Below are 9,880 nucleotides of genomic sequence, written 5' to 3'. Positions count from 1 at the left end.
GCGTACATCTTTGATCCCAGGACTCGGGAGGCAAAGGTAGGCTGATTTCTGAGTTCGAGGCCAGCCTGGTCTACAAAGTGAGATCCAGGACAGTCAGGGATACACAGAGAAACCCTGTCTCGAAAAACCAAAAGAAAAAGGAGTATGATCAAGTAAAATATCCAATATCAACTTTGGGCCTCCACCCACACATACCTACTCTTAACACATGTGAGCATGCGTACATACATGCATGACACTTTAAAAATTAAGGATAGTTGATTTCTATTAGAAATTAAAGAAGTGCTCTTCCTGTTCTCCACCATGGCGCAAGATCAAGGGGAAAAGGAGAACCCCATGCGGGAACTGCGCATCCGCAAGCTCTGCCTCAATATCTGCGTCGGGGAGAACGGAGACAGACTGACCCGGGCAGCCAAGGTGTTGGAGCAGCTCACAGGCCAGACCCCGGTGTTCTCCAAAGCTAGATACACTGTCAGGTCCTTTGGCATCCGGAGAAATGAGAAGATTGCTGTTCACTGCACAGTCCGCGGAGCCAAGGCAGAGGAAATTCTGGAGAAAGGCCTGAAGGTGCGGGAGTATGAGTTGCGGAAAAATAACTTCTCGGATACTGGAAACTTTGGTTTTGGAATTCAAGAACACATTGACCTGGGCATCAAATACGACCCAAGCATTGGGATCTACGGCCTGGACTTCTATGTGGTGCTGGGTAGGCCAGGGTTCAGCATCGCAGACAAGAAGCGCAGAACAGGCTGCATTGGGGCCAAACACAGAATCAGCAAGGAGGAGGCCATGCGCTGGTTCCAGCAGAAGTACGATGGAATCATCCTTCCTGGAAAATAAACTTGATCCAAAAAGCTAATAAAATTTTCTCAGAAAAAAAAAAAAAAGAAATTAAAGAAGTGCTAGGCAGATTTCCTGAGTTTAATCCTTAGAATTCATAGAAAATCCAGGCACTGCAGCACACCTGTCTGTAATCTCAGCAAAGACAGGAAGATGCCCAGAGTTCATTAGCCAGTCAACCTAGCCAATCCAGCAAGCTATGAGTTCACTATGAGACTCGATCTCAAAGAAAATGATGGAAAAAGATGCTATATAGTCTGACCTCTCTGTCCTATACTCACAAATGTGTACAAACACATACACTACCACAAAACCAACACTCAATAAAATAAAATGAGATTAAGTTAAAGGGAAATTAAAGAGAGCGAAAAGATCCAGAGGGATAAACATGTGTGAAACAAAACAGAACTTGGGTTTCCTCGGCCAAGGTGAAACACCATGACTCAATACAACTTGAGAAGCAATCTTCTGTTTGGCTTATGCTTCTACATTACTGTTCATCACTGAAGGAAGTCAGGACAGGAACTCAACCAGGGCAGGAACCTAGAGGCAGGAGTTGATTCGGAGGCCATAGAAAGTCATGGCTTACTGACTTGTTCCTCATGGTTTACTCAGCCGGTTTTCTTACAGAACCCAGGAACACCAGCCCAGGGATGGCCACACCCACTTCAGGCTGGGCCCTCTGACATCAATCACTAATTAAGAAAATGTCTTACAGCTCATTCTTTAATTTTTCTCCATTGAGGTTCCCTCTGCTCAGGTGACAAAAGGTTGTGCCAAGTGGACATAACACTAGTCAACGCAGTGGGAGAGAAGGGCTTTTTTCTTGTACACACATTTTCCTGAATATTTCTTTTGCAAAAACCCTGGAGACACCTACACTCTTTTCCCCATCTGGCCTGCTATTCCAGGAACACGGTATCAGTAAAACTGCACATTGGTCCATCTTTAATGTATTCCCCAGCTCCCTAAAGTGCTTCCAGTGGTCTCTAAAACCTGTCTCTGGTGACAGTGTATACCTCTTCCAACTGTCCTGTGATTGATGTGATCAGCTCAGTTTCGCAGATGAGAAATTGAGGCTCGACAAAGACGATCGAGTTATCCATGGTCACAGATATCAGGAGCAGCAAGCAGGCATGACCTCAGTGTGCATTTCTAAAACACTCCGTTAGGTTCTCGTCCCAGGGATGGTGATCGCCTGAGTGCTTCTGCCCATCGAGCCTTTCAGTCAGTTATCTGCTATGTCTCAGCCTATTGATCTCTTTGGGGGCTTTCTTCTCCGTCTCTAGCACTATGGGCCTGGCCCAGTTCAAGATTCTCATACTTCCTGCCAATAGTACTCAGATTTCTTCTTTGTTATTTCCATGTGTAGGTGTGTGTGGTCATATATGTGAGTACTGGTGTGCACAGGTACACATATACATGTATGTGCATGAAAGTGGAGGCCAGAGTTTGACTACACACACACAAAGATATATACATACATATATATATACATATGTATATATCTTTATGTGTGTGTGTGTGTGTGTGTGTGTGTTTGTGTGTATAAATGTGGAGGTCAGAGGTCGGCATCCAGTGTCTTCCTTGAGTATACTACACTTTTCGTGGTAAAGTAGGATATCTTTGCTGAGTCAGGAGATTGTGGACTCAGCTAGTCTGGCTATACAGCTTTCCCCAACGGTGCCTTGACTTTTCCTTATGAGCTGTAGGTAGAAGGTTCACTATACCCACTCAGCCCTTTGTGTGGATTCTGGGGATATGAACTCCTGCCGTCATGCTTACCCAGCAAACTCTTTACCTGCTGAGCCATCTCTGCAGTCCCAATGTGACTCTTATTTCTAGTGAATACCTAATTTGCCCCAAATCCGTCCTCCACATCACTGTCCAAGTCATTTGTTTTAGTGACACACGTCTGATCCTGCCTCTGCCATGCGCAGTCTTCCATGTTTCTCCCAGTCCTCTCCATTATACCTACAGTCTTAGCTTAACATAAAGGATACTTGGAACTTTACACAGGAAAACCCTGTGGAATAGCAAGCAGTCTCACATCCCTGGAAAAGACAGGAAAGATTGGTGCCAGTGTAACTGATTTTTTTTTCAAAGTCTACTTTCAATGGCGGCTCTTAAGTGCTTTAACCTCCTTTTTAAACAGTTCCTTGGAGAAACTCCTGTCTGTGTTGTCTGGAAATTGGCAATTTAGTTCACAGGAGTCAGCCAGCAGTGGCAGCTCGATCCACTCTCAAACACTTTAGGGATAGACCAGCAGTCCAGTACAGTAGAGTCGGGATAGCAAACACAGACCAGCAGTAGTGATACTACCTAGCAGAGACAGCCAGGCCTCACCCTCGGCACTAGTCAGCAGGAGGGACCAGGGCCAACAGAACACCAGGAAAAGTTCTTGTCTCTGCCTCTCTCAGCAAAGACAGGACAACAAGCATTGCAGAGCTAGCTGTACCAGCAAGTAGCTCAGCCTCCATCACTGTCCTATTTATACTCCCTCCAAACATCAGGTCTCCTCTATGTGTCTTTCCTTAGCACATGCCTTGCCTCAGCTGACACCATTCTGCCAATCAGCCTAAGTCCAAGGAAACAGCAAGAAACGGCAGCACACCACCAGAAGATTTTGGTGTGTTTCTCTTTATGGAGTCCCAACAAATGCAGCTCAAATATGCAATGTAAGGCAAACCAAAACATTCATGTTGTTAGCAAAGAATCCCTCATCACGTGTCCTTTCATGTGCTTGTTTTAGCAGAACATCCTTTCTCCTGCGTCTGCTTCAGTGAATCATTCCCTCACAGTCTGCTTAGCCTTTCACCTGTGTCCATTTCAGGAAAACAATCCTTCATGTGTTTGGCCCCAAAAAACACCATCCAACACAACTGACTCTCCAAAAACCCTTAAGTTTCCACTTAATGCCAGCATCAGAGCCTAAAGGATGAAGGAAGTCTACCATACCAGACATTCCAATGTCTGCTGGATATTGCAGGAAACGTGGAATTCAGAGATGGGTGGTAAGTCTCACAGGCTGAACTATAAGCTGAATCACTGCTACCCAATGTAGTAGCATACCTTGCCCAAGTTAACACATCTTCATCTTACCTGGTAAGCAACTATTGATCTAGAAAGTTCCTTTTATTCCATTGCTGCTAATAATACTCACTGAAAGCACTTTGCTTGAAGACAGTGAGGGAAGCATATACCATCGTTGAGTAGCCATGGGAGATATTAACTCACTAGCCCAGCGGATAACATGTTTTGCAGGAATCCAGATAGCATTTCACTTCCTCAAGGTTCTGCATTATCATGCTGATCGCATTATGCTGATTGGACTAAGAAATTCCCGTGCTGGTGTATGGAGAATGCCAACAAATATTCTATCTCAAGAAACGTTTAGGGGCATAAGTGCTATAAAGGATCAAGATAGAATTCTACAGTGATACCCTTGTTAAAAACTGATATCCCACCATAAGCCATAACATTACCATGAAGCTGTTACCTAGCCCACAAAGCTATAAGGTTAGATGTGCACAAAATGTGAAAAGTCCTACCGGTTGGAAATCATGTGCTAATTTCTAATTCAGTAAACTGAATGCTGGTCCCTTTTTCAAGTGCTTTTCTAATTGTTCCTTCTGAGGTTTCCCTGGTTCCTCTTTCAGGGAATATAAATATACATACATATATATATGATATACATATATATACACACACTATACATATACATATATATGTATATATATGTATATGTATAGTGTGTGTGACATTGATTTTTCAATTATTAAATTCTTTATGTGATTCTTCTGAGGCACTGATATTACAGCCTGTATTCTGCCCTGTTCACAATTTGTCTTTGAGGGTGCCTATGCCGATTTCCCAGGTGAATTTGTTGATGGGCCTGTCACTAGGACAGTAGCTTTTCAGGCTCATCCAGGTCTCTGCAGCAGAACGTTCTAACTGCCCTGAGAGGCTTTAGTTCATCTGTCCCTAGTTGTCAGCCAGCATTCTACCACTGACAGCTCGGATACCAAACAGGAGTCTATTTAGTGTGACACAAAATTATAGGCCACCTTCCAGATAGGGGAGGTGCTATCCTTGTATGAAAACCCTTACTGTACATACTGCATGTATGCTTATCCTCTAGCTGAAGCCCGTTTGAAAGGAAGCTCTAAGAACATTGGTAGCAAGAAGCCAACGGTACTTAGTATTTATTTTGCAGCATGTGTAACACTTGGTACTTTGTATGTTCGATACATTTTATCTTTGTGGCGATTCCATAAGTTATATACTAATTGTGTTAGCTAATATTGTCATATTAGCTAGTGTCTAAACTCACTTAGAAGATGGGGCTCTGGGCATTCCTGTGAGAAATTACCTAGGTAAGGGTAACTGAATTGGAAAGGCCCAGCTTAACTGTGAACAGCCTTAGATATTTCTATTATCACGACGACACACTGTGACCAAAGTACTTATAAGAAAGTTTTTAATTTGGGGGCTTGCTTACAGTTTCGGAGAGTGAGTAATGACCATCTTGGTGTGGAACATGGCAGTAGAGAAGTGGGCATGGCATGGAATTGGTAGCTTAGAGCTTACACAGAGAGGCTGGGCCTGGCACGGACTTTTGAAACCTCAAAGCCTAGTGACACACCTCCTCCAACAAGGCCCTGCTGCTAATCATTCCCCAAACGGTTTCACCGACTAGGGATGAAGCTTTTGAATATATGAACCTATGGGGCCATTCCCATGGACCCATTCTTCAGGTTAGGATGCTAAAGGAAAAGGAGAGAGCAAGCTGAACACTCATCACTCTCTGCCTCCTGCCTGTGGTTGCAAACTGATCGGCTGCCTCCAGTTCCCTGCTGTGGTGATGAACTGTACCTTTAATTGAGAGCCAAAATAAACCCTTCTTACTTCCTTTAATTTGCTTTGTTAGGTGTTTTGTTGTAGCAACAGGGGAAGTAACTGACACACTAAGTTGCCCTATTCTAGGAATTTAGGATGTGAGGGTAAGAGGGTTGATGGACTAGACGTATAAAGCAACTAGACGGAGCCTGAGCGCCGGAGCTCCGGCCACCTGTCTGGGGCACTTCAGTCCTGAGGCTATGAAGCAACTAGACCTAGTCTGAGCTCTTCAGCCCAGCATCTGCTCTACTCATCCACACGTCTCTTCTCTCTTTCTCTGTTTATCAGGTTCTACTATTTCTGTGAGCTACAGAGCTAGATGGACTCTTGGAGCTGTGCTCTATTGAAGTATTTGTTTTGTTTTCATGTTTATGTTTGGGTGGTTTTGCTGCACACAGGCTCATTTTACCACGTAAAAGCCAGACAAATGCCAGGAGAGACCAGACTCAAGGACTGGGATTCCAGAATTGGAAGCCATCGTGTGAACGATGGGAACGAAATCCAGGTCCTCTGCAAGAGCCGCCAGGGTTCCTACCCACTGAGCCTTGTCTCTAGCTTTAACTTTGTACTTTGACTGGTTTGCCTGATAGCATTCTTACTCTTCTAGGTGCTGTTAAGTTGTTTTTCCCAACTTCTGAAACTATTTGTGACCTCATGTAGAGTCACATGACTGAATGGAGGTGGGCATTGAAATCTTGCAACAATAAAAAGTTTGTGAAATTGTTAACAACAAAAATTAATCAAAAAAACCATAATAAATGTCAGGTGTTTCTGGTAGTGAGTGCCTGTGTGGCATGATGCAGCGTCACAGTGGCCTTGGCTCTGAACACACAACAGTCTCACTTTGCACAGCACATGCCCTCAGTACCACACAACACCAACGGGCTCTGCCCAAAATAGCGTGGATTGAAGACCATTCTATGTTATGAATTATTGTGAATTTATCACATGGAAAACTTTTCTGCTGTTTCAGAAACATGGTGGCTAAGTTTTAGGAAGCAAAGATGACGTTTTCTACCACTATTCCTCAGCAAGTAAGTATCAAACTAGTGTAGGTTAGGATTTTAATGTGTTAGTTTTATTTTAAAAATTGCTGTTTAAGTTGCTGGCTTGTGTTCCATTAAAAAAAATTCTATGAATCCTGAGCTGGGGTTTAGGTCAAAATATCCAAATATTCCTGAAATTGCCCTAAACATATTTCTGCCATGCTGCCAATATGTAGTAACGTATTTATGGGAAACTTCATTCTCAGCACTAGTGATTCCAAAAGTAAAATATTTATCAACTCTGAAAATATCCAAGATGTTCTATTCTCTGCAGGATCAACTCCTAAGCCAGAATTTAATTCTTCATGCAAAAATCACCACCCATCTCTGTAGTATGCCCATTTGCTTACATCTTTAAGAAGTGATCAAATGACATGTATGCCAAATCATTATTTTAAAATAAAAATTTTAATAACTTACTATCAGAGAATATTTTGTTTATATATACGTGTGTGTGTGTATTAGCTGGGGTCGTGTAAAAGTTTCTAAAATGAGACTGTAAATGGAAAACCTTGATAAGCCCTTTTCCTAACCATGGCCCATGTGATGCCCCACCGTTGATCATCTATCTACTCTTCCAATTGTCGAATACAGAAAGCAGATTCTATAAGGAATGGAATTATGGAATCCAGGTCTATTTCTTTGTTTCTCATAAGATGTTTTTATTCTGTCAGTGACTCTAAAATGAGAAATCTGTATATAGTGCTCTTTCTAAATATAGCCTTTTAAAGACACCGGAGAAACATGAATTTTGGATTTATTTACCTTATTATTCAAAGTATACAATCATTGTGTTGTTTTCACAAGTTTTTATTGTCTAAAAACAAATACTTAGAATATTTATACTTTAGAATAACAAGATAATCTATAATAATCAATTTGTTAGAAAAATTACACAAAGCAAATAAGTTCATAAAGAGAATTGTTATTTAGTCCAATCGTTCAAATCACAGTCCTCCAAGACTGTGTTAATTCTTTTGCTCTCTCAACACTCCAGGTCCTGGCACATTTTACACTCTGACATTTCACAGACTGCCATGCATGGTGCAGCTGGGTCTGTGGGCATAAGTGAGAGATTTGGTTCATGTCCTTGCCTAGTGCAGAGCATGTACCAGAGGGCAGGGACTCAACGCCTGCAGCATCTGTGAATTTTTGAGAGTCACTGCTTTTCATACTAACAGTCCCTTCACTTGCTGCTCACTTGGTTTGTGTTATTCATTGAAATGACTTACAGGAAAATAACATCAAAGTTGCTCTATGAAGGTGGTCATGTTGTTCTCCAACTGTATCAAAGACACGGAGGACAGGGGCTGGAGAGGGCAGGGGCTGGGGAGGCCAGGGGCTTGGGAGGTGACTCGTGGGTAACAGCACCTCAGCACAACCCTACCCTGTATCCTCCGCACTCAGACAAAAAGGTGGGCGTGGCTATGCCTACCCCTGTGACTCTGGTGCTCTGGAGAGGGGCAAAGGCAGGAGGATCCACAGAGCTTGCAGGTTGTCAGCTTAGCTCCAGGCTCAGTGAGAATAAGGCGAGGCATCTTCTGTCTTTCCTGTGTACTAAATAGGTGCGCACAGCCATACATACTTGTACACATCACACACACACACACACACACACACACACACACACACACATACACCACGTGAAACATTTTTATTAAAACAAGAAATTAGATGAAAAAGAACAGTCATACAGTTCAGATTCAAGCTACCTCTCCTAGTCAGGGTTTCTTTTGCTGTGATGATACATCACAAAAGCAAGTTGGGGAGGAAAGGGGTTATTTGACTTACCCTTCCACGTTGTAGTCCATCACCGAAGGAAGTCAGGATAGAAACTCAACCAGGGTAGAAACCTAAAGGCAGGGGCTGATGAAGAGGCCATGTAGGGGTGCTGTTTACTGGTTTGCTTCCCATGGCTTGCTCAGCCTGCTTTCTTATAGAACCCTGGACCACCAGCCCAGCAATGGCCTCGCCCTCAGTGGGCTGGCCTCTCCCATACTGATCACTAATTAAAATGCTCTATAAGCTTGCCTACAGTCACATCTTGTGGAGGTGTTTTCTCAATTGGGGTTCTCGTCTCTCGGACGACTCTAGCCTGACTCAAGTTGATGTGAAATTAGCCAGAGCAGTACATGTCTTGTGGGATGAAAAAAACCTGTAAAATCTGTTGTCCACACACACACACACACACACAAAAACATATGCAGCCAATAAGGCAATTAGACTTAAAACATGTTAAAATTATAAAATAAAAGAAAAAGAAAAACCACTGTGTGGTGAGACAAAGCAAAGGAAGGAGAATTGTGTGAGGCTGTGCAGCACAGAGAGCGGGACTCCGGGTCTGGAATCAAGGTAGAATTTAAAGCACGGAGAAAAATTAAATATTCATTACACATTATCCTAGACTGTATTCATCAGCTGCAAGTAACAAGAAACCCAATCAGTAGATGGGAAAGGACTTGTGCGTTCCAGAGATGTCATGCTGTTCTCAAAGACTCAGCTTCTCTATCTCGTCTCTCACTGGAGAGAGGGGCTTGGTTTTGTGCTCAGTCATGCAGAATAAGCAAGCATAAGGAAGGGGCAGGAGTCTGTGGAAAGATGGGAAACTTCTTTACCAAAATTGGATCCTGTGCCTACCAGTCTTAGTTGTGATGGAGCCTTAGGAAGCAATATCTGAAAAATGAATAGATTGGTGAATAAATAAGCCTACTCATATTGTGCATACATCGGGGAGAAGAGGGACGCTGGAAGGGAGCTGGCAGTCTGTCTGGGGCTTTCATCATTCATTTGTTATCAATACCAGAATTGTTTTTGACAATCGGACTTGGACATCCTCTGTAAATTTCCTCCACCACTACCTTCCACTGAAGGCAGGGCCTTCTCTCGTGTTGTTCTGTACATAGTGACGAGAATGCAATCATTCTCATGAAAGGAAATGCACTAGGATGTGTTCCGAGATCTTTACATCTCTCTCCACCTTCCCCAGCTGCCTCGTCCCCTTTTGCCTGCCTCTGTTCTGAGCCAGCCTGTGCTTGCTAGCTATCTTTGCTGTGCTTTCTTGTCTGTTCCCATCTATCATTCACCATTTTTTTTAA

General features: G+C 43.1%; 1 pseudogene; it reads left to right on the top strand.

Moving 5' to 3' along the window:
• Positions 286–876, top strand: Gm10288 (predicted gene 10288; annotated as a pseudogene).

The sequence above is a fragment of the Mus musculus genome, chromosome 3 (assembly GCF_000001635.26).
Source record: "Mus musculus strain C57BL/6J chromosome 3, GRCm38.p6 C57BL/6J".
Classification (NCBI taxonomy): Eukaryota; Metazoa; Chordata; class Mammalia; order Rodentia; family Muridae; genus Mus; species Mus musculus.
This window is presented reverse-complemented; position numbering and strand designations above follow the sequence as displayed.